Raw genomic sequence first — 24,028 nt, forward strand, 5'->3', positions numbered from 1 at the left:
TGCCCCTTAGAGTAAGTGCACCTTTTCCCACCCAACAGGCAGCCCCATCTCTCATATCTCACAGCTTTTTAATCCAACAAGGGGAAAAGAAGAGAAAATGTCAAGGCTGGAGTTCTACCTCTGGGTATGGTCCACTGCTTCCAAACTCCAAAACAGCTATTGGAGCAAAGGAAGGAACAGTAAGAAAATTATCTCTGGGCCCTAAAACCTCTCTCCTTCCCTAGAGGACAACTTCATGATATTCAGTGAAACCCCCTACCCTCTACCCACCCCAGCCAAGAGCCCTGCCAAAGAGCAAGCAGAACTAGAGGCTTAAAAATGGGGGTTGGGGAGCCACTGGCCTGGACTCACATGAGTAAAAGAAGCAAGTATTTAGAAAACAGGAGCTGGGTAGGGAGCAGGGAGGCAAACTGACGACACCTCCCAGCAAGAAAGCAGCTGCTGGAACACTAGATCCTGAATAGCAGGACTCTCCAAGGGGCCAGGGAGAAGGGGGTGGACGTCCAACATTCCATGTGGGGGCGGAGGGGTGACTGCTTCAGGCAGTAGCAGCAGCTCCAAAGTAAAGTCTTATCAAAGCTGTTATGTAACCAAGGGAGCCGAGTGGAGCACAAACACCTCCCCTCCCCAAACAGGCACCCACACCCACACCCACCACCTCCCAGAACCCACAGCATAGGAAAACTCAGCTCCTCCCAAGCAGCTAGAGAAGGGAGGAATCTTTGCTGAACTACATCAAAAACATGATGGGTGAGGGGCTCCTTATTAACTAGAAGTCACATCTGGAAAGGGATGGACTGGTTCACTTTGGAGTCCCTAAATATCTCCCCCTTTTCTTGAACTCCCTGACACACCCAATTTTTGTCCAGCATCCAGAAACTTTCTCCTTCCTTGCCCCTGGAGAAGGATGCCATTTGAATATTTGATTGTTCTCTTGGGGACAGGAGGTGAAGCTGCCACCATACCCTCCTGCCTGTTGTTCCCCCACAGTCTCATCTGCATGTCCTGACATTTGGCTCTCATCCCCCTGGGATGACAAGGGAAGGGACCTGGAGAAATAAATCCTTGCTCTATTCCCTTCAGGTTTACAAAGATGGAGCATAAGAACCCAGAAAACAGAGATGATCCTGACCCTGAGTTAGTGGGGAAAGATTTACAAGGGAGCTGAGGACTGAAACTCACACCCCATCCCCCAACCTGAATCTTGTTGTGTGTTTTTTTTCCCTCCCCCAGATCTTCCTCTTTTCCCACTGCCCTGTCTCTAGTAGCCTCCTCCTCTGCTCCATGGCACCAAAAAACCCCACCCACTCCTTGAGTCCCTTGCTTGGAAATCTTCCTCCCCAACAAAATCTCTCCCAAATGCTGCTCTAAACTGTGGTTGGGGTGGGCAAAGCATGAGACAGGCTTGCAGAATATTTCACTGCCTCCTGTCCTGAATTAGAAAGTCTGGTGGGCAGGGGGAATGCTAAATGGTCAATCAAATTCTCCTGAACTCCTGCGCTCAGCCTAACCAGCAAAACCTAAACTCTCTCAATCCAGATCTGCCTTCAGCCTGAACTTCAGAGACCTCATAGGAGAAAGGCTGATGCCAGGACCCCGAAGCTTACTGCACTAAAAACTATCCAGAAGAGAGCACACAGCTGCAACATCTTCCTCCATCCATGCCCCCCACACTACTAGGGAAAGGAGTCCCTTTCCCCAATACCGTTAGCAACTGTGAGGCCTAAAACCAGAGGGAGGACCCCCAAATCTGTCTTTTCATTCCAGGGACTCTGTCCTTGAAAAGTGGGTCATCTGGGAGAATTTTTCTAGTGAGCCCTCAGCACTGCCCAGCAGCTTCTCCATCATCAGGGCCCCAATGCAGCCCCATTCAATGCCCGGGACAGTTCCAAAGGAGCAAATCCCTCCGAGTCTCATTCAGCACCTGGGACAGCTCCCAGCTACTCTGTGACCCCCCCATTGCCAGAAACTGGGAGGCCAGAAATGAAAAGCTTACCCGGCCACGCACCCTCTTTAGTACAGAAGCCCCTCTCGTCGGCCCCTCCCACCCTCGCTCCCATCCACCGGCGGCACCTGGAACTCCTCCCTTCCCTCTAGGTCCAAAGAAAGAAAAGAAACCCAGACACGAGTCTTCCCTGAGGGAGCCTGGGGAGAGGACCCCACCCACCTTCTTTCAGCCCTGAGCCTCTCCACGCCACTCACAGCTGGTTCTAAATCCACTTTCCTTCTCAACCTTCACCCCCCCAAATTAACGAGATACTCACGTGGGGGCTCCCAGCCCTGCAGGCAGATGTGGTGGGGGGAGGCAAGGAGAGGTAGCTCCCCACACCCTGTTCTGAGCCCCCTTTCTGAAGGAGCCAGCTCCCATCTGGACTGGGGGGAGGAGAGACATGTGGAAGCACTGAGTGAGGGGAGGGGAGAAGGGAGAGGGGAGGAGGTAGGAGCGGGGGGACTGCGGGGTGGGGGTGTCGGGATGGGGGCGAGGGAATCCTTTTTAATTTCATTCTCTCCCCATGTCTACATCAGCCCTGCAGGCTCAGCTCTTTAATATTTACACACGGGAAGAGGAGAGGATGAGAAAGAACAGGGAGTTGGGGGGGGCAGGGAATACCTAAGCTCAAAGGGCACAGAGGCAGGGGCCTTGGGGAGCTGGGAGCTTGGGGCCCCCACACCATCCCCAGCCCATTCCCATTCTGAGCTCTTGACTGGAAGGAAGAAGGAACCCTGGGACCATTCTGTCCCTTTGTTAACAAGACACTTTGAAGCTGCCTCAGAAAAAGATCAGATCCCCACCCACATACCTGGACACCCCCACAAACCCAGATTTCTTGGGTGCCTTATGTGCAGATGGTAAAGGCAGTATTCATGCCCAAGCATGTTCTGATGCCTAGAGGCATGTTTGCATGTGGGCTGCTGTGTAGAAGCGCATGAACATGTCAGCTAGCATGTACAGGTTTATACAAGTATGTTCTGAGTGTATTCACATGCACCAGCCCAGGCAATCAGATGCAAATTTATATAATCATACCTGTAAATCAGGCCCCAAGTGACCTCCCCCCCCAGCTCTCCAGCTACAAGCCCAAGGACAAGGCCACCCACCTCCTCAGACTTCCTTATTCACAGGCCCCTCCTTCACAGCCTCACTTTTTCTTTCTGTGACATGGGGAGAAGGGCTGGTGGGAAGGCATGCTGCATTTGAGCCCAGGGACTTGACAAGTTATTAGCAACGATGAGCTGGCAGCTCGTTACCATAACGATGGTGCCACCACCTCACCCCAGCTCAAACCCAGACTCCCCAGACGACGGGAGGCCCGCTGAGCCAGCAGCCTTCAGACTGGGGGGAGGGCAGGGAATCAAGACAAAACGCTTGAGGAGTGGAGGGTACGCAGCTGTTCTTCCCACCCCCACTGAGAGACCCAGCTTTGATGCCACCAAGTGGGAATGAAATCAGACTCTGGAAAGGTTTGCTGACCATGGGGAGAGTAAAAGGCTGGAAGGGGTCTGTGGAAGCCCCCCTAGAAAAAAGCTCCTGTTGTCATTTGCTCCTTTCACCCCCTCTCTCAAAGAACCTCTTCTACTGATCTTGGATGACTAACTGAAAGACCAAACAAGTAGGAGGCCCCTCTATGAATTTTCACTTTCCCGTCTGTAAAATGGGAACACATCTTTATCATTTACCCCAGACTCCTGGCAGGTTTGAGAAAGGGTTTAAGGGTAACCACGGACTCCCTACAAAATCAGACAAGCCCTAGAAGTTTCTCTACCTAACAAGAACCTATAGAGTAAGGAACTATCAGGTCAGCTAGAGGCAAAATGCATCACAAACTCGGTGGGATGAAGGAAAATGGAGCTCAGCCAGCCCCAGCCCCAGCATCATCTGGAGAGAGATGATGTGAGGTGCCAAGCAGGGGAGGAAGTGCTGCCACCGAAGAAAGTCTGGGAGTCTGGCCTGCAGCAGCTTCAGCCCCTCACCAGCAGGAATGGGGATGGCTAGGAATCCTTATTCCCAGAAACATCTGTAACTCCTCCTCTTTGGAAAAGGGGTCCCAGGTTGAAGGATCTGCAGCCTTAGGGTTACTGAGTCTGTTTCTTCTCCTCAGATCCCCTCTGCTCAGTTTAGATGAGCAGGGGGTGGGGGTGGGCGTGGGGGTTTCCAGGAATGGAAATCCACATGGAAGGTTGGAAAGTTCCTAAGACTTTTTTTTTTTTTTTTTTTCCTTTGCTGTGTGACCTTGGATCTCTCTTCTCTGGGCTTCCGTCTCCTCACTTGATAATTAAGAGGTTGGACCAAGTCAGTTCTAAGGTTTCTCCCCTGGCCATCATTCTATAGCTACATACAAGCTCACTCCTTGGACGTGAGCCCCTGGCATAAAATGCAATGGGCACTGCCTGCCAGATCAGTGGGGCAGTGGGGGTGGGGGATGCGGGGGTTGTATCAGAGGCTGTTCATCCTATGTTCATGTTCCTTTTAGAAACACCTGCCACCCTAGCCCTCCCGGCTCCCTTTTTAGACCCTGATTCACTGCCAACTCACGAAGCCTCTCCCTCCCCTCCCGCCTCTCTTCTCCCCCTCTCTCCCTTTTAGGCCTTGGCAGCTGGGTGCAGAAGTAGCCCCAGCATTCAGGGAATGCTGGGCAAAGGTGGAGGGCAGTGCCACCAGGGTCAGAGAGAGCACACCAGGGAGTGCCACTGTCTAACCTTGGTCCAGCCCAGGTCTTTGGGTCACCAAAAGATCTGGGTCGGAGTCTTTTTGAACCACTGACTAGCAGTGTGTGATTGCAGGGAACGCAATTCACTTTTCAAGTCTTGACATCCTTATCTGTAAACTGACATTATACTAGGTTGAATCACATGAAATTGCTGTTTTTGTAGATTAAAAAAAAAACACAACAGTTGAATATTGGCGATTTCATATGGCTTAACCTGCCCTGCCTATTTCCCAGGGCTGCTGTGAATATCAGGAGAAAGAGTTGAGAAGGGAGCATTTTTCAAAAGCCCTGGACTGATATAAAGGTACTGGGTTTTTTTTGTTTTTTAAATTATTAGTACACCAAAGAGCTTTGGCACAGACCCACCTGGAGTCAGTGGACTGAACCAATGACCCAGAACTTGGAAATTTAGGGCCTCCTGCTCTGGCGACTAAGAACGGGACAGAAGCCTCCACCTGGCCACCTCAGCTCCTGGATCTAAATAGCCCTTGGTAAAACATTACTGAGGTGACACAAGTTCCAGACCCCGAGAAGAAGAAGCACACACAGGCACACACACTCCAGCTCAGCCCAGGTCCCACCACCCCTAGGGACCTCAGTAGGCTGCTGGGACACAACCAGTAGGGAGGGTACCCTCAGGGATACAGGCGAAGGTGAAAAGCAACATGGAAAGTGCAAAGCAGCTCCTGCCTGAGTCAGAGGTGAGGAGTCCCTGAGAAGGGGATTTGATCTGACCTCTGAAAAGTCCCATCTCCCTGTCCCATCCTACCACTCCCAGGAATCCCCTGGGGGCAGAGGGGACAAAGCCCAGGTGTGGGTGATTCAGAGTGAAACCCTGCTCCCATACGTTCTCACACAGCCACCCCCCCACACACACAGACCATAGATACCTGGACCCACACAGGAGAGTCACGCCAGCACACACACATCCATTCAGAGACACCCACAGGCACACATGGTGACAACACACACACTCACACACATGTCCACAGATACATACACAGGAACACCCTCCATACTCACACTGCAAACACACCGACACGCACACACTCACCCACAATGACACACGCACATTCTGACTGCATACACTCACCGGCACACACAATCACCCACAGACCCACACGGTGACACACACGCTCATCACAGACACACAGTGACACGCACTCACACTCACACACCTGCAGAGGAAACTTCTCTCCGGATCTCCCTGACATCGCCTCTTCCCCCCACAACCCAGCCGGCTACTCCCTCCCAGACCCGAGCCTCTGCCGGTCCAGGGCTGGGCCGGGGGTCTGGCGGCCCCGCGGCTCTACCCCCAGAGCCGGTCCTCGCTCCGCGTGGTACCCGCCGGTCCCCTGGGTCAGGCCCGCGGGCTGCCTGGCCAGGGCGGGGGCGGCGGAGGAGGCCCAGCCCTCCCCCCTCCCGGGGCCGGGAGCCGAGGCCGCCCGAGCCCGGGGCGTGGGCGGCGCCGGGGCTGCAGCCAGGCCGAGGCTGGGGGGCGCTGCAGAGGGCGCGGCGCGCGCGGCCCCGTCCCCACCCCTCCCCGCGGCTTACCTGGCCCGGCTCGGGCTCCGGCCGGGTTACATGGTGCCGGCGGCCCGGGCCGGGGGCGCTGCGGCGGCGGCGGGCAGGCGGGCAGGGACCGGGTCCGGCACTGCGGAGCCCCCGGCTGAGGGGCCGCGCCGGCTGCGGAGCCCCGAGCGAGCGCCGAGCGGCCGCGGGAGCGGGAGCGGGAGGCGGCCAAGCCACGGAGGCTGGATTTCCCGGGGACCAGGAAGGGGAGGCGGGGGGATCCCGCCCGCGCGCTCCGCCCCCGCCCCCGCCCCCGCGCAGGGCTGCCGAGCCCGGAGCCGGCGAAAGGGAGGGGGACCGAGCTCCCCGCCCCCGCACGGGACCCAGGAGGGCTGAGGTCGCAGCCGGCGGGCGGCCGCCGGGGTCTCCAAGGAGCACCTGCCTCGTTAAGCGACCGCGCTGGAGAGGCCCAAGTGGGGGTGCAAATAAGCTCTCCCTCCCCGGGGACCACCAGGTCCGAGTCCGCCCGGGACCCAGGAACGGGCGCACACAGTGTCACGGTCACGCACAGCCGACTTGGGCACAGGGACCCAAGCCCAGAGGCGGACGGTTGAGGAGACAGTCACACAGCCTCTCAGACACGGTCTTGCGCCCTACCGAGGGTCAGTTACACCCTGAATGTCACACACAGCCCCTTGGGCACATCCCTCTAGGAGACTCTTCGGGTTTCCCCTGTGAGCCACCCGACTTCAGCTCCTGGCCTCGGTTCTAACAGCCCCCTTCCTCTGCTTCCCAGGATGGGGCGCTGTGCCGGGCCTCAGAGCCACAGACAGGCGTCCCCCACCCACAGTCCGCCCATCCCAGGCATCCCCAGTGTGGAGGGAGAACCCCGCTATACCTGCCGACTTTGCTGGGGCTCCCACCTGTGCCACATGTGCCCGCCCACCTCTAGGCCCTAAGCCAGGGGTCGTGCTGTGGCGGGGGTGGGGTGGGGGAGGGAAAGCGGACGGTCCGAAGCACAGCCGGAGGCTGCAGAGCCAGGACACAGGCTGCAGGAGCCAGGAGAGGCGGAGGAGAGCTGACTGCAGCAGTCCCTGGCTAGAATCCGTCTTGGCGCCCAGAACGATGCTGTAATGGGGGGGAGGGGGTCGCAGTGGGGAAGCCGCAGCGGGGGGTGGGCTGGCTCCGGATTCTGATTTCCCGAGGTCAGATGAGAGGAGCACTGCCCTCAGGCGCAGAAAGTTGGGGTGGAGAGTAGTGTGCATCCTTAAATCTTCCTTTCCCTCTTCCTTCCTCCACCTTTTCTTGTCTTGAAAGCTTTGGGTTTGTGAGGTGTGGACTTGGGAGCCTGGAAAGACTGACCATCCTCCTCTTTAGGAATAGACCTTGGAGTAGTTCTGATTCAGCACCCACCCGACAACCTCCTTCGGTGGCTCTCCTCGTATAAAGGAGGAAACAGGCACAGAAAGTAGAAGTCACAGGCCCCTGTGAGTTAAAACTGGGAGTTAAACCCTTTCCCCTTTTCCCAAGAATGTTTGAAGATGCCACTTGACATAAAGGTGTGTGTGGGGCGGGGGGCTAGCAGACATTATCTGTCTTGCTGTCTGCAAGACTGGTTCAATCAAGACTTGACAATCGTAGGCTAAGTCAATTCCCAGCCCAAGGATCAGCAGATACCAGGTGAAATAAGACAGAAAGTTGGTTTCAGAAACCCACCTTAGAACTGCAAGAAGGACCTCACTTTCCAAGAAGCATAAGAACATCCATCATGTAGGATGCTTAAAGGCCCCACCATGTTTTCTCAGTTCTAAGATGTAAGTTTTGTTAATTATTCTGAATTTGGAAAGCATCTGACAATAGAAGGAACATTTTATACGGTTTTCTATTTTCTTCTACAGTTACATCAGAGACTTGACATGTTTTAGAATTGAAAACTGGTATAGTTTTCATTTGTTTATTCCACAACTATTCACTGACTGTACCTGGCACCTTGCTAGCCTGGTGGGGCATAAAGATTAATCAGACAGGCTTCCTTTATTATTATTTTTTTTTTTTTTTTTTTTTTTTTTTTTTTTTTTTGCTATTTCTTGGGCCGCTCCCGCGGCATATGGAGGTTCCCAGGCTAGGGGTCGAATCGGAGCTGTAGCCACTGGCCTACGCCAGAGCCACAGCAACGCGGGATCCGAGCCGCGTCTGCAACCTACACCACAGCTCACGGCAACGCCGGATCGTTAACCCACTGAGCAAGGGCAGGGATCGAACCCGCAACCTCATGGTTCCTAGTCGGATTCGTTAACCACTGCGCCATGACGGGAACTCCAGACAGGCTTCCTTTAGACAGTGTTCTATCACACCCATTCAGTGATATATATGGGAGATGGAGATGCAAGCCAATCATTACTGTCAGGGCCAGCTTCATGGGAATGTGAGCAGTGCAGTCGCACAGAGTGCCACACTTACAAGGGCTCCACTCTTGGTTTTACGTTCTTCTGTCACTGTCTTGAAAGTCTTAATTTTTAAACAAGGGACCCTGCACTCCATAAATTATGATTGCTAACATTAGGAATTCCATGCTTTAATAAAGATGGGCACTAAATATTTTTACAGTCTAGAGCTCTCATAGGTGAGGAAGAGCAGCCAAAGAAGTAAAGTATAAAGGAACCATTTGAGCAGAGTTTCAAAGTTTGGGAGAGAGAATGAGAGTGTAGAGCTACACATGTGCAGAGACAGAAACTCATCAAAATGTCAAACAAGGCAATATCCTTGCAGCCCAGCAGGTAACCCATGCATTGTCACTGCAGTGGCTCAGGTCACTGGTGTGGCTTGGGTTTGAGCCCTGGCCCAGGAACTTCCACATGCCCCTGGCACAGCCAATTAAAAAAAAAATTGTCAATCAAGCAGTATGGCAGACTAGGTGGTTGGTTGATCCTCTCACTGAAAGTGTGATGAATGATTTTCTTAAATGATAGGTAAAAATATTTTAAAATCTTAAATGCATCAGTGAGCTGGCAAAAAAATAAAAAATCACTCCAGCCAAAATTTAAGTGAAGACAGAACCAGAGAAGTAAGCAGCACACTGAAGCCAACTTTAGTCTTGGGGACTTTGATACATTGGTTGCAAAAGAGGTACCAATTCATCCTCTCCCTGAGTCCATGTCCTTTGCTATATGACTGCAACTCCCTACATCAAGGTGGGTGTGTGTGGGGGTGTGCTCTGTTTTCCCAGCCCTTGAATCTGGGTGGACTATAACCAATAGAATGTAGAAGTCCTGGTGTGCCAATTCTAAGCCTAAGCTGTAAGAGGTTTGCATACTTCTACTCTTTCTTGGTCTCCTGCCTCCATTTTGAGAACAAGAATGGAATAACCTGTTATGAGACAGGAGACATGATGCAAGAGAGCTTTGCTATCCCAGCCATGACCATCATAGACCAGCCTATAGCCAGCTGACCCCCAAACATGTGAGAGAGCCCAGTCAAGATCAATAGAGACATTACCTGACCATGCAGACACTTCGGTGAGACCAGCTAAATGAGAAGAACCACCCAGAAGAGTCTGAGAACTCTTGAGAAACAACAAATGCTTATTAATTTAAGCTACTGGATTTTTTAATATTGGATTAGGCCACAATATTGTGGTAATAAATAACTGTTACAAGGGTATTTGCTAACAGGTGAAATTAAGCTTTAGTTTTTGTGATCTCTCAGGACATGAGACAAAGCAGATAAGGCACTGGGTCTAAGTTGGGCAAATACTCCTGTGCTTAAACCTAGAACCCTAAAGTGCTCTACTCTAAAGTACAGATGGACTAGAAAAAAAAAAAAAAAAAAAAACCTCATCCTATCCCCACACTTCAGGAATTGGAAGGAAAATTACCTGTTTCAAACCTTGGCAATAACAATGAGTGTAAGAAGGAAGAATCACCTTCTGAGAATCCATAACTGCAAATTGGACCTCACAACATATGCAATCAAATTCCTTCTACCTAGGTGATCTGAAAAACCTGAAACCAAGAATTTAGTATAAAACGTTCCCAGACTGGTAGCACCCCAGGTGCCTGGCAGAAGCAAATATTTGTTAGAGGAACTCACCTTCATCTTAGCCCTCAAATAATATCCACAGATAAAGTTCTGAAAAAAACAGCACTCAGTAAAATACCATCAAACACACAAGGAAACGTGGCACAGGAACAAGAACCAGCAAAAACAACAAATAGGGGGGTTCCCTGGTGGTTCGGTGTGTTAAGGATTTGACATTGTCACTGCTGTGGCTCAGGTCATAGCTATGGCATGGGTTGGATCCCTAGCCTGGGAACTTCCACATGCTGCAGGTGCAGCCAAAAATAATAATGATGAACACACAAACAAAAAATAGCATAAACACATCTGCAAAGAATCCAGCTATCAGAATTATGTGACACAGAATATAAAATAATTATGTTTAATATATTTAGAGAAATAAAATAATCCTGTTGCCTTTGGCTTATTTTTCTTGTTTTATTGTGCTGGCCGGATCTTAGAGTACAATGTTAGAAGTGGTGATGGTGGGTATGTTTGTCATGTTTATAACTTCAATGCTCTGATATTTTTTTCTTTAGGATGACATTTATTGTAGAATTTTTGAAAACTTCTTTTGATCAGGTAAAGGAAGTTCCACTTTATTTCCGATTTACTAAGAGTTTTAACCAACTGTATGTTGAAGTTTTCAAGGAAATTTTCTGTATTTTTTGACATGATAATTGGTTTTGTTCATTTAATCTGTTGTCATTAATTTCATGTAGAGAGTTTTCTTTTTTTTTTAATTTTTTTTTTTTTTTTGTCTTTTTGCTATTTCTTGGGCCACTCTCGCGGCATATGGAGGTTCCCAGGCTAGGGGTCGAATCGGAGCTGTAGCCACCGGCCTACGCCAGAGCCACAGCAACGCGGGATCCGAGCCGCGTCTGCAACCTACACCACAGCTCACGGCAATGCCACATCCTTAACCCACTAAGCAAGGGCAGGGATCGAACCTGCAACCTCATGGTTCCTAGTCGGATTCGTTAACCACTGCGCCACGACTGGAACTCTGAGAGTTTTCTAATATTAAATTTTACTTGCCTAGATAAACCCAGCTTACTTGAAGAGATTTATGATTAATTTTACATATATCATTGGATTTGATCTGCTAATATTTTGTTCTGGATTCTTACATCCTATATTAATAAATAAAATGAGACTGATGGTTTCCTGTCTTTTGCTATCTAGCATTTGGTTTCTAAGTTTTTCTAGCTTCATAGAATGAATTGGGGGAGTATTATTTCCTTTCTTATCTCTGAAAATTTGTTTAAGATTGGAATGATCTGATATTTGCAAGTTTGATGAAACACATCTGTAAAACCATCTGGAACTGGTGGGTTTTTTTAATGGGAAGTTTTTTGTTTTGCTTTTTTTGTTTGTTTCACTATTGCTTCTCTTTCCTTAGCAGAACAACTTAAAGGACTACTTCAGGTTTTCTATTTCTTTTGAGTCAGTTCTGATAAATTTTATCTCGTTAAGAATATGTCTATTTTGTCTATGTTTTCAAATGTATTGTCAGAAAGTTGATGATCTATTTAACTTTATTATCTATTTAATCTGCTTCCTCTGTAATTGCCCTCCTTATGGTATTTATTTGTGCCTTCTCCCTTTTTCTTGATTCTCATTGCCAGAGATATTGTAAAGAATAAATGTCTTGGAGTTCCCATTGTGGCTCAGCTGAAGAGAATCTGACTAGTATCCATAAGGAAGGAGTTTTGATCCTGGCCTCACTCAGTGGGTTAAGGATCTGGTGTTGCCCTGAGCTGTGGTGTATGTCATAGATATGACTTGGATCCTGCATTGCTGTGGCTGTGGCATAGCTCAGGGGCTACAGCTCCAATTCGACCCCTAGCCTGGGAACCTCCATATGCTGCAAATGCAGCCCTAAAAAGCCAAAAAAAAAAAAAAAAAGAATCAATGTCTTAACTTTGTTGGTCTTTTCTATTATATCTTTTCTAATTTCTTGATTTCTGCTCTTATTTTTATTATCTATTTCCTTCCACTTTCTTTAGGTATATTCGTTCTTTAATTCACTGCTTAAATTGGAAATGTAGTTTCTCAAATTTTGGCTTTTCTTCTTTTTAAATATAAATATGGAAGGCAATAAATTATCCTCAAAGAACTATTTTCACTGCACCTCACATGTTTTCATTACCATTCGTTTCTGAGTATTTTAAAATTTTCATTGTGATTTCTCTTTGACCTCTGAGTTATTTAGAAGCATGTTATTCATTTCCAAATTGCAGTATTTATATAACCAAGCAGGACTCTATGGGGCCTTCCCAGGGCAAGCCCTTCCACCATATCCTCTGCTTTAGCTCCTTTCTGAAGTATAACATATATCTTTTTGGGGGTTTACAGGAACATGGTGACCTGACCTCTTTGGATAGCTACAAGAACAAAGGATTTCTGTACCAAAAAGTTTGCAACAACCACCATGGCTCTCCCTCAACTTACCTTTAAAAATGCTTTGCAATTTTGGTTTGGGGAGCTTGGGATACTTAGGCGGCACAAACCACGCATCTCCTTGCATGGCCATGCCATAAGCGTTTCTCTGCTCCAAACTCTGATATTTTGGTTTGTTTGGCCTCACTGTGCCTCAGACAAAGCAACTTGCGCCAACATTTAGTGTAACAGTTTTGTTATTATCTAACTTAATTGCATTGTGATCAAAGAATCTTGCCTGTATGATACATACACCTGGAAAAGTGTTGAAATTTGCTCAGTGATGAATACATTAATCAATGTTCATGAATGTTACATGTATTCTTTTGGTAGTTAGTCACCAAGGAGTCCCCCAGTTACTCTCATCTCAAGGTATTTATTGTTTTGAGTCTTCCCCTCCCACATGGAATAACAGGGCTCTTATGTGTAACCAATAGGATGTTGCAGAAAGGACAGTATGTGACTTCTGAGGCTGGGGCATAAAACACACTGCTGTGTTCATCTTTCAGTCTGAGGTTGCTCACACTGAGGTTAAGCCAGCTGCCATGTCCCAAAGACACTCAGCAGCCTTGTGGAAAGATCTGCTTGGAGAGGAACTGAGACTTTCTTCCAACCACTAACACCAATTTACCAGTCATGTGAGTGAACTTACTTGAAAGCAGATTCTCCAGTCCCAGTGAGATCATCAGAAGACTGCAGCCACTGACAACATCTCTGTGAATCTCATGAAAAATACTGAGCCAAAACCACCCAGCCAAGCTGCTCATGAATTCCTGACCTACGGACACTTAGATATTTTTAAATGCCTATTTTTGTTTTACACTGTTAAGTTTGTGCAGCAAGAGATAACTAAGATAATTTCAGAGAAGATTTTGTACTCTCTAATTGTAGGAAGGAGAATTGTATACTGTCAAGCTTCTGTTTGTTCAATTTTATTGTTTATATCTTCGATATATTTAGTGAAGTTTTATCCATTTGACTTTTCAATAATTTAAAAAAATGTGTGAAATTTCCCATTGTAATGGTAGATTTGTCTATTTTATTATATTGTAGTCCTATCAAATGTTCTTTTCTTTTCTTTTTTTTCTTTTTGGTCTTTTTGTCTTTTTAGGGCCATATCCATGGCATATGGAGGTTCCCAGGCTAGGGGTCGAATTGGAACTGTGGAGCTGTAGCCGCCAGTCTATGCCACAGCCACAGCAATGCCAGATCCGAGCCACATCTGCGACCTACACCACAGCTCACCACAAAGCCAGATCCTTAATCCACTGAGCAAGGCCAAGGATCGAACATGCAACCTCATGATTCCTAGTCAGATTCATTTCTGCTGCACCACGATGGGAACTCCCTCAAATTTTCTTTATATATTTTAAGGTTAATTTGTTAGGTGCATGCATGGTAAGATTAAAGAGAAAAAAATGAAACTATCATTATTTTTAGATAAAAAAATTGTTTTCCTGGAAAATAGAAAAGAATCTAAAGACAAATTATTAGATGTAATTGTATTTAGCAAGGTGTCTAGATAGAAGATCAATATACAAAAGTCATTTGCATATTTTTACATTAGCAAATAATAAAGTATGTAATTTGTGAAAGTACATCATTTATAATAGCTAGAGTGGTGTTAGATATTTAATAACAAATCTAACAAAAGATACAGAAAAATATAAAAAGTCATTTTAAAAGACCTAATCAATGGAGAGATATTACACATTCACGGATAAAAAATGGCAATTTCGTAACAATGTAAGTTATTCCCATATTAATCCCTACATTCAATACAATTTCAATTAAAAAGCCCTGTAATTTGATAAGTTGATTCTAAAATAACTATAGAAAAGTAAACAACAAAGAATGACTAAGACTTTTTTTTACGCTTTTTATTATGAAAAATTTCAAACACACACACAAATACATAGTAGAGAGAATAGTATAACACTCTCACCTCTGTGTATCTTTTACACGAATTCAGTGATTGTATCAGCGTTCCATCATGGCTCAGCAGAAATTAATCTGACTAGAATCCATGAAGACGCAGATTTGATCCCTGGCCTCACTCAGTGGGTTAAAGATCTGGTGTTGCTGTGAGCTGTGGTGTAGGTTGCAGGCGTGGCTTGGATCTGGTGTTGCTGTGGCTGTGGTGTAGGCCAGTGGCTACAGCCCCAATTCAGCCCTTAGCCTGGGAACCTCCATGTGCAGCAGGTGCAACCTAAAAGGACAAAGAAAATTCAATGATTATAAATTCCTGACCAATTTTGTTTAATCTATATCTTCCAATCTCCCTCTCTGTATTATTTTGAAGCAAGTCATAAACATAATATTTTATCAATAAACATTTTAGTATGTGTCTCTAAAACCCAAGAATGTTTTGCTAAACTTAATTACAAAAGGATGGTCACATCTAAAAAATTTAACAATAATCCCTTAATGTCATCAAATAGCTAGGGAACTATCCAATAAAATTTTCCTGATTTCTCATACTTTGTACAGTGGACCCTTGGACAACACAGGTTTGAACTGCGTGGGTCCACTTATACACAGATTTTTTTTTTTGATGAACATGTACTACAGTAGTACATGGTCCATGGTTGGTTGAATCCTCAGATATGAAACAGTGAATATGGAGGATATACTGTGAAGTTATTAGTAGATTTATGACTGTGTAGAGAGCCTGCTCCCCTAACCTCCACATTGTTCAAGGGACAATTGTAATTGATGGAGGTCACTTAAGTCTTTTTTATTTTTTTATTTTTATTTTTTTTTATTTATTTATTTATTTTTTGTCTTTTCTAGGGCCACTCCCGCGGCATATGGAGGTTCCCAGGCTAGGAGTCGAATCAGAGCTGTAGCCGCTGGCCACCAGCCAGAGCCACAGCAACGCAGGATCCGAGCCGCGTCTGCAACCTACACCACAGCTCACGGCAATGCCGGGTCCTTAACCCACTGAGCAAGGACAGGGATTGAACCCTCAAGCTCGTGGTTCCTAGGCGGATTCGTTAACCACTGCACCACAACGGGAGCTCCCGAGTCTTTTTTTAATCTATAGATTCTTCCTTCTATTTTGTCCAGCAAGTTTGTGGGGGAAAAAAAAAAAAAAAAAAAAAAAGATTGCTAACCTTTTTTTTTTTTTTTTTTGGTTTTTGGGGCCATACCCATGCCATTATGGAGGTTCCCAGGCTAGAGGTCCAATCAGAACTATAGCCAGTAGCCTAAGCAGGAGCCACAGCAACGCCAGATCCCAGCCGCATCTGTGACCTATACTACAGCTCACCACAATGCCAGATCCCCAACCCACTGAGCGAGGTCAGGGATCAAACCCGAGTCCTCATGGATGCTAGTCAGATTCACTAACTGCTGTGCCACGATGGTAACTCCAAAACTGTTAATCTTGAAAACTACCTACTGTTTGGATTTTTTTACTTGCAGAGTTATCATATTTATTTATTCCCTATTTTTTTTTTGTAAATTGGTAACTAAATCTAGAAATTTGATCAGATTCAGGTTCAATTTGGGGGCAACAATTCTTCATAAGCAGTGTTATCTATTTCTATCAGTAGATGTATCGTATCTCATAATCTCTCTTTTTATGATCTCTCCTTTTTCTGCGTTGGAGGTTGCAAAATGGTGGTGTACCAGTTCTGTAATTATTAGCTGGAGCACTTTTATAAAGAAAAACTTCCATCAAGAGAAACTTATCTCAATTATTTTATTATCTCAATATACAGTTTATAGAGGAAAAGCAGAAAAAACATAATATTTCCCCCCCCTCAGTTTTCAAATTTTAAACAAGGAGTTGGATAAAAATGAACCTTGTTTTCAAAAATTAGGGAAAAAAAACTTTGACTATAAAAAAGTAGTTCAAAATGGATTATAGACCTAAATGTGAATGGTACAACATTAAAGTTTCCAGAAGAAAATATAGGAGAATATCTTTATGACATCAAAGGAGACAAATATTTCTTAAGCAGGATTCAAAAGTGCTATCCATATAAGAAAATATTGACAAGAGGATTCTGGGAATATGAAGGGATAGGATGCATAATGAATCTGTCTTCCATCCCATATAATACATGCATTGGCAGAATCTATCTGATGTAATGATTTTGGAATTCTGGAGCCTTGAGAGTTGGAAAGTTCCAGGGGAAGATTTGGATGATAAATTGCTGTTAATTGTGGTCAATTTCAGCTTTTAGTACAGTGGCAGTGGCCCATTCCCCAACCCCAGTCACATAGCAGGCAGTTGTGCTTGTGTTCCTGGGGCAGCTTGTAGAAGCCAGGGTGTGTAAAAGGCCCTATTCTCCAAACATCAGAGATTTATGGCTCTCTCTGGTCACTGAAAGCTATTTCTAATAACAGAGGTATAGACAAACGGGAAGTGTGCATTGTTGTTGGACCTCCTCCTATGATTGCAACTCCCTAACCCTCAGGCTAAAGTGATTTCCAGGGGATTTATGGAGCTAGAGCCTTTTTTCACCCTTCATTTTCCTCTCTTCTCTTTCTGAGACCCAGATGTTAAAGACCAAGACATTTCAAAAGCAACTACATATTCAAGAGAAATTAGAGTGTCCCATGCATGTCAGCCTGCATGCCCAGAAAAGGCACGGGCTCAGAAAACACTCAAGAAAACCTTAACTTTACACCTCATGTTGATCTCTGGTACAGAAATAGCCTACTAGAATTTATTTATTTTAATTTATTTATTTTTATTTTTATTTATTTATTTATTTATTTTTTTGCTTTTTAGGGCCACATCCACAGCATATGGAAGTTCCCAGGCTAGGGGTTGAATTGGAGCTGTAGTTGCCAGCCTATGCCACAGCCACAGCAATGCAGATTCTGAGCTGCATCTGCAACCTACACTACAGCTCACAGCAATGCCGGATCCTGGACCCACTGAGCAAGGCCAGGGATTGAACCTGTGTCCTCACGGATGCTAGTCAGATTCACTAACCATGGAGCCATGATAGGAACTCCAGCAATGGAAATTACTGAGGCTGAGGAAAAGAAAGTAAAAAGATCGAAGAAAATGAACAGAGCCCAAGGGAACTGTGGGGCACCATCAAGGAGAACATGTACATTAAGTGGGAGATCTAGAGGGAGATAAGAAAGAGAAAGGAGCAGAGAGAATATTTGAAGAATATTTTAATATTATTTGGCTAAAAATCTCCCAAGTTTGATGAAAGACATGAATATAAATATTTAAGAAGCTCAAAAAGAAGAAACTCAGTGAACTCCAAGTAGGATGAACTCAGAGACCCACACTGAGACTAACTATAAGCAAACTTGCAAAAGACAAAAACAAAGAGAATTTGGAAAGCACAAAAGAAAAGCAACTTGTCACAAATAAATGATCATCAATAAAATAATAAGCAGATTTCTCACCAGAAACTTTGGAGACCAGAAGAGAGTGAACAACATATTCAAAGTTTTAAAAGAAAAAACTACTAGGCAAAAATCCTATATTTGGCAAAATTGTCTTTCAAAATAAAAGAGAAATTAAGACATTCACAGATAAACAAAGCTGAGGGAGTTGGTTACCATTTGACCTGCCCTGCAAGAAATGCTCAAGGGAATCTTGCAAGTAGAAATGAAAAGACAACAGACAGTAACGCAAAGCTGTATAGAGAAATAAGGATCTCACTAAAGGCAAATACATTATAACAACTATAAAACAATTATAGAAGCTAGTATTATTGTAACAGCAATTCGTAACTGCGCTTTTTGCTTGTTTTTACATGATTTAAGAGACTAATACATTTAAAGAAAAAAATTATTAGTGTAAAAGCTAGTATTTCTATAACTTTGATTTGCAACTCCAAATCTTGTTTTCTACATAATTTAGGACCTAATGCATTTAAAGGAATTATTAGTTTATGTTTTGGGACACACTGTGTATAAAGACAAAATTTTGTGACATCAACAACTGAAAAAGGGTGAGGACAGAGCTTTTCTATGTTATTGAAGTTAAGCTGGTATAAATTCAAATTATAGTGTTATAATTTCAGGATTTTAAATGAAATCCCCGTAGTAACTACAATGAAAATAGCACTGGAAAATACAGAAAGGAAATGAGAAAGGAAGTTAAACATTTCACTACAGGAGTTCTCTTGCTGCACCGTGAGTTACGGATTTGATGTTGTTCCTTGACCGAGGAACTTGCACATGCTGCAGACGCAGTCAAAAGAAAAAAAAAGCCTCCCTACCGAAAACACCTAAACACAAAAGAAGACTATAATGCAAAAACAGGATTGGCTATACCAGTGTCAGACAAAATAAAATTTATATCAAAAAACATTACAAGACACAAAAAAAAGGACATTATACTAAGTGAAATAAGCCAATCATAAAAAGATAAATACTACATAAATCATAAAGACAGGAAATAGAATGGTGATTGCCAGTGACTAGAAGGAAAAGGGAATGGGGAGTAATCGTTTGATGGTATAGAGTCTGAGTTTTGCAAGAGGAAAAGAGTTCTGGATATGGGTAGCAGTAATGGCTGTACAATATGAATGTACTTAATACCACTAAATTGTACACTTAAAAATGGTTGTGAGGTCAAATTTTATGTTATGCGTATTTTACCACGAGTTTTTTAAATTGAAGAAAAACATTAACAAATTGGATTTTGTTAAAATTAAACAGCTGTTCATTAAAAGACATCATTAGGAGCGTGAAAAGACAAACCACAGACTGGGAGAAAAAAATTTTGCAATACGTGTATCCAATAAAAGACTCAAATTTAGAATACATGAAGAATCCCTTCAAATCAATATGAAACAAAACAACAAGCCAAAAATCTGAATGAGAAAATAAAACTTAAGAACTTCCCAAAAGAAAATCTCTCACTGGCCAAAAAGACCTCACTTGGATACTGTCACACACCCGAGAGAATGCCTTTTTTTTTTTTGTCTTTTTGCCATTTCTTGGGCAGCTCCTGCCGCATATGGAGGTTCCCAGGCTAGGGGTCTAATCAGAGCCATAGCCGCTGGCCTGTGCCAAAGCCACAGCAACACAGGATCCGAGCCGCGTCTGCAACCTACACCACAGCTCACGGCAACGCCACATCCTTAACCCACTGAGCAAGGGCAGGGATCAAACCTGCAACCTCATGGTTCCTAGTCAGATTCGCTAACCACTGCGCCACGACGGGAACTCCCAGAATGGCTATTTTAAAAACAAAAAAAAATAATACCAAGTTTTGGTGAAATGTGGAGCAACTAGAACTCTGATATATTACTGATAAAAGTATAATGGTAAAATCATTTTTGGAAAACTATTTGGCATTATCTTTCAAAACTAAACATATACCTACCCTATGACTCAGTAATTCTACTTCTAGACATATACTCCCTCCAAATGAGTGCAAATGTCCACCCAAAGACATGTACAAGAATGTTCGCAGCAGCTTAATTCATAATGGTTCCAAACTAAAAACCACAAAATGTCCATCAATGGTAACATAAGTAAATAAATGTTGGAATACTAATACAATGAAAAATCATGCAGCAATAGAAAGAACAAACTACTGTTACATGCTACAACATAACAGAATTTACAATCTTGCTTCTCAAAATGTGGTTGCTGATACCAGCAGTATCAGCATAAACTGAAAGCCTGTTAAAACTGCAGTATCTGAGGAGTTTCCACTGTGGCTTAGTGGTAATGACCCTGACTAGTATCCATGAGGACGTGGGTTTGATCCCTGTTCTTACTCAGTGGGTTAAGGATCTGGTGTTGCCATGAGCTGTGGTGTAGGTCACAGACGTGGTTCAGATCCCACATTGCTGTGGTGTAGGCCAGCAGCTGCAGCTCCATTTAGACCCCTAGCCGAGAACTTCCATATGCTGCAGGTGCTGCCCTAAAAAGCCCAAAAAAAAAAAGCAGGATCTGAGGTCTTACTGAATCAGATTATACATTTAAACAAATCCACTAATTGATGCAAACGCACATTAAGATTTGAGAAGCACTATTGTATATCTTCTTCTGAGTGATAGTTACATAGGTGTATATAAACGTAAATTTTCATCAATTCATACATTTAAGATAACATTTTATACTGTACATATTCAGACCTATACATTTAAGATGCACTTTACTGTGCCTTTTTAAACCCAATACCAAATTAAGATAATCAAATAAAAGTAATTATTTGATTCACTAGCATTTTAAAGGTGATTGGCTTACTTAATGAGGGTTCTTAAAATATCATTACAAGCTTATGGATTTAAATATATTTAAAGCACTGTAATCCATTGAATTAATTATTCTATTTTTGCTTTCTTTTTCCCATCTTTGACCAAAGGGAGCCTCTTCAAGCTGACTTCTTGGGTACTTTGCAATCTCAGAAATATTGGTAATTTTCTTGCTTTCTCATATAATAAAATGTTTCGTTTTGTACATTTTCTGTCCAGATCTGAAAAATAACCATTTTCTCAAGGATTCAGGGTCCTTTTAATTTGAAATGGTATTTTAAAAACCCCAAACTGGGAGTTCCCATTGTGGCACTGTAGAAGCAAATCCGACCAGGAACCATGAGGTTGCAGGTTCGATCCCTGGCCTCACTCAGTGGGTTGAGGATCCGGCGTTGCCGTAAGCTGCAGTGTAGGTCACAAACGCGGCTCAGATCATATATTGCTGTGGCTGTGGTGTAGGCCGGCAGCTGTAGCCCGACTTGACCCCTAGCCTGGCTGGGAACCTCCATAGCCGTGGGTACAGCCCTAAAAAGCAAAAAATAAAAATAAAAACTCCAAACTGGATACTGAGATCTCATTAATTACTCTCAACACTTCTGAAGATGACAATAAAAATTTGTGATTAGCCCTATCAGATATCAGAACTTATTTAAAATGTATAGCATCAAGACCATGTGGTGCTGGATCCAGGAGATAAGATGACCAGTACAATAGACTAGGGAGCTCAAAAACGGGTTTATATACGGAACTTAGATGCATAACAGAGGTTGCTTGGCAGATAAGTAAGGAAAGGAGGAGAAATTACTACTTAGAAAAATAATTAATTGGATTGCTACTTCACCTGATACATAAAATTTAACTCCAGTTGGGTTAAAGACTTAAATGTCAAATTCAAAACTCTTAATAGAAGTTGTACCAGGATTCTCCAGAGAAACAGAGCCAATAGGAGACAGTGGGGTAGATAGATAGATAGATAGATTGTAAGGTATACTTATTAAATTTATTAAAAATATATAAATATCTCTTTAAATATATAAATATATTTAGGAGTTCCTGCTGTGGCATAATAGGATCAGCAATGTCCTGGTAGCACGGGAACACAGGTTAGATCCCTGGCCTGGCACTGTGGGTTATGGATCCGGTGTTGCCACAGCTGTGGCTTAGGTCAAAACTGTAGCTTGGATCTGATCCCTGGCCCAGGAACTCCATATGCCATGGGGCAGCCAAAGAAGAAAATATATATATATATACATACATTTAAATAAAATTATATGTAATTACATTTTTAAGCATACAGTTACACATTTATACATATATGTATAAAACTATCAATGTAATTAACTATATAATTAGTACATATTTAACTATATAATAAAGATCTATATATAAAGATTTGTATTAAGGAACTGACTTATGCAATCATGGAGGATAAGAAGTCTTCAGACTTATAATAGGCAGGCTGGAGACCCAGGAGAATCAGTGGTATAGTTCTAGTCCAAGTCCAAAGGCCTGAGAACCAGAAGGGCATTTGGTATATGTTCTAGTCAGAGTCCAAGTCTAAAGACGGGAGAACAATGTCAGCTCAAAGACAGGCAGAGCAAGAGAGAGAATTCTTTCTTACTTGGCCTTTCTTTCTATTCAGACTTCAGTCGATTTGATGAACCCACTCGCATTAAAGAGGGCAGTCTGCTTTATACAAATGTTAATCTCATCCAGAAACATCTACATACACACCCTGAAATGATATTTAAACGACATCTGGGTACCCCATGACCCAGTCATGTTGATGTATAACATTAACTATCACAGAAGTATAGGAAAATATCTTTCTGAAGTTGGATTAGGAAGGTTTTCTGAAAGAAAACATACAAAAGGCAGTATCTAGGAAGGAAAATATTGATACATTTGACTATATTAAAATGAAGAACTTCTGGGAATTCCTGGCTCTGCAGAAACAAATCTGACTAGTATCCATAAGGACACAGGTTTGATCCCTGGCCTTGCTCAGTGGATTAAGGATCCAGTGTTGCTGTGAGCTGTGGTGCAGGGTGGCAGTCACAGCTTGGATGTGACCTCTTGCCTGGAAACCTCCATATGCCATGGGTACGGCCCTATAAAGATTTAAAAAAAAAGAAAAAGAAAAGAAAAGGAAAAGAAGAATTTCTGATAACTGATAAATTAACTTAAAGAAAATGAAAAGAACTACAAATGGGGAGGAGATATTCATAATGTACATAATTGACTAAGAATTTGCATCAATGATTTATTTATATATATATATATATAAAGATTATATATATATAATCTTTTTTTCTTTCTTTCTATGGCCACTGGAAGTTCTCAGGCTAGGGGTGGAATCAGAGCTGCAGTTGCTGGGCTATGCCATAGCCACAGCACCGCCAGATCCGAGCCATGTCTGTGACCTATACCACAACTCACAGTAACGAAGGAGCCTTTAGCACACTGACTGAGGCCAGAGATTGAACCCACATCCTCATGGATGCTAGTCGGGTTTTTAAATCACTGAGCCACAACGGGAACTCCTGGCATCAAGGATTTTTTAAATTTCTTTATATGAGTTCCTTCAAGTCAACAAGAAAATGATAATCAAATAGAAAAATATATGAGTAAGAGATGTGAGCAAGACCTATGAGCAGGGAATTCTCAGAGGAAAGGTCTATGGCCAATATACACTCAAAGAGATTCTCAAATTTATTGGTAAACAGGAAATGCAAATCAATATTACACTGAGAGACAAATTTACACTCATTTGATTGGCGTAAATTAACATATTAGAAAATTCCAAATGTTGGAGAGAACATGGATCAATAGAATCTCATATGTTTCTTGTGGAGGTATAAATTAGAACAACCATTTCAAATAATTTGGCATTAGCTTACATAGTTTGCCATTTCGTAGACCCTCAAGGATAATATTCAAAATATTAACAACCAGAGTTCTGGTTGTTGCTCAGTGGGTTAAGAAGCTGACATAGTGTCCATAAGGACTTGAGTTCGATCCCTGGCCTTGCTCAGTAGGTTAAGGGTCCTGCATTGCCACAAGCTTCGGCATAGGTCGAAGATGTGGCTTGGAATCGGTGTCACTGTAGCTGTA

At 43.9% G+C, this 24,028-nt stretch overlaps 1 protein-coding gene and 1 long non-coding RNA gene across 3 annotated transcripts in view; both read right to left on the minus strand.

Moving 5' to 3' along the window:
• DLGAP3 (DLG associated protein 3) overlaps positions 1–6,445 on the minus strand; it is a 63,023-nt gene extending 56,578 nt beyond the window's left edge. Inside the window, exon 1 of one of the 2 annotated variants that reach the window (XM_021095869.2) lies at positions 6,264–6,445. The gene's annotated coding sequence lies outside the window, so the exon portion shown is untranslated. Of the gene's footprint in view, positions 1–2,264; positions 2,371–6,263 lie in introns of those variants that run through there. The other variant, XM_021095868.2, reaches the window with a different exon arrangement.
• LOC146402666 (uncharacterized) overlaps positions 1–21,466 on the minus strand; it is a 171,187-nt gene extending 149,721 nt beyond the window's left edge. Inside the window, exon 1 of the long non-coding RNA XR_014807461.1 lies at positions 21,394–21,466. This is a non-coding gene — a long non-coding RNA (uncharacterized LOC146402666). The remainder of the gene's footprint in view (positions 1–21,393) is intronic.
• Positions 21,467–24,028: the final 2,562 nt, after the last annotated feature.

The sequence above is a fragment of the Sus scrofa genome, chromosome 6, assembly GCF_054392235.1.
Source record: "Sus scrofa isolate SSC_HxYL_T2T_F1_AM1 chromosome 6, Sscrofa_HxYL_maternal_Yorkshire_Landrace_v2.0, whole genome shotgun sequence".
Lineage (NCBI taxonomy): Eukaryota > Metazoa > Chordata > Mammalia > Artiodactyla > Suidae > Sus > Sus scrofa.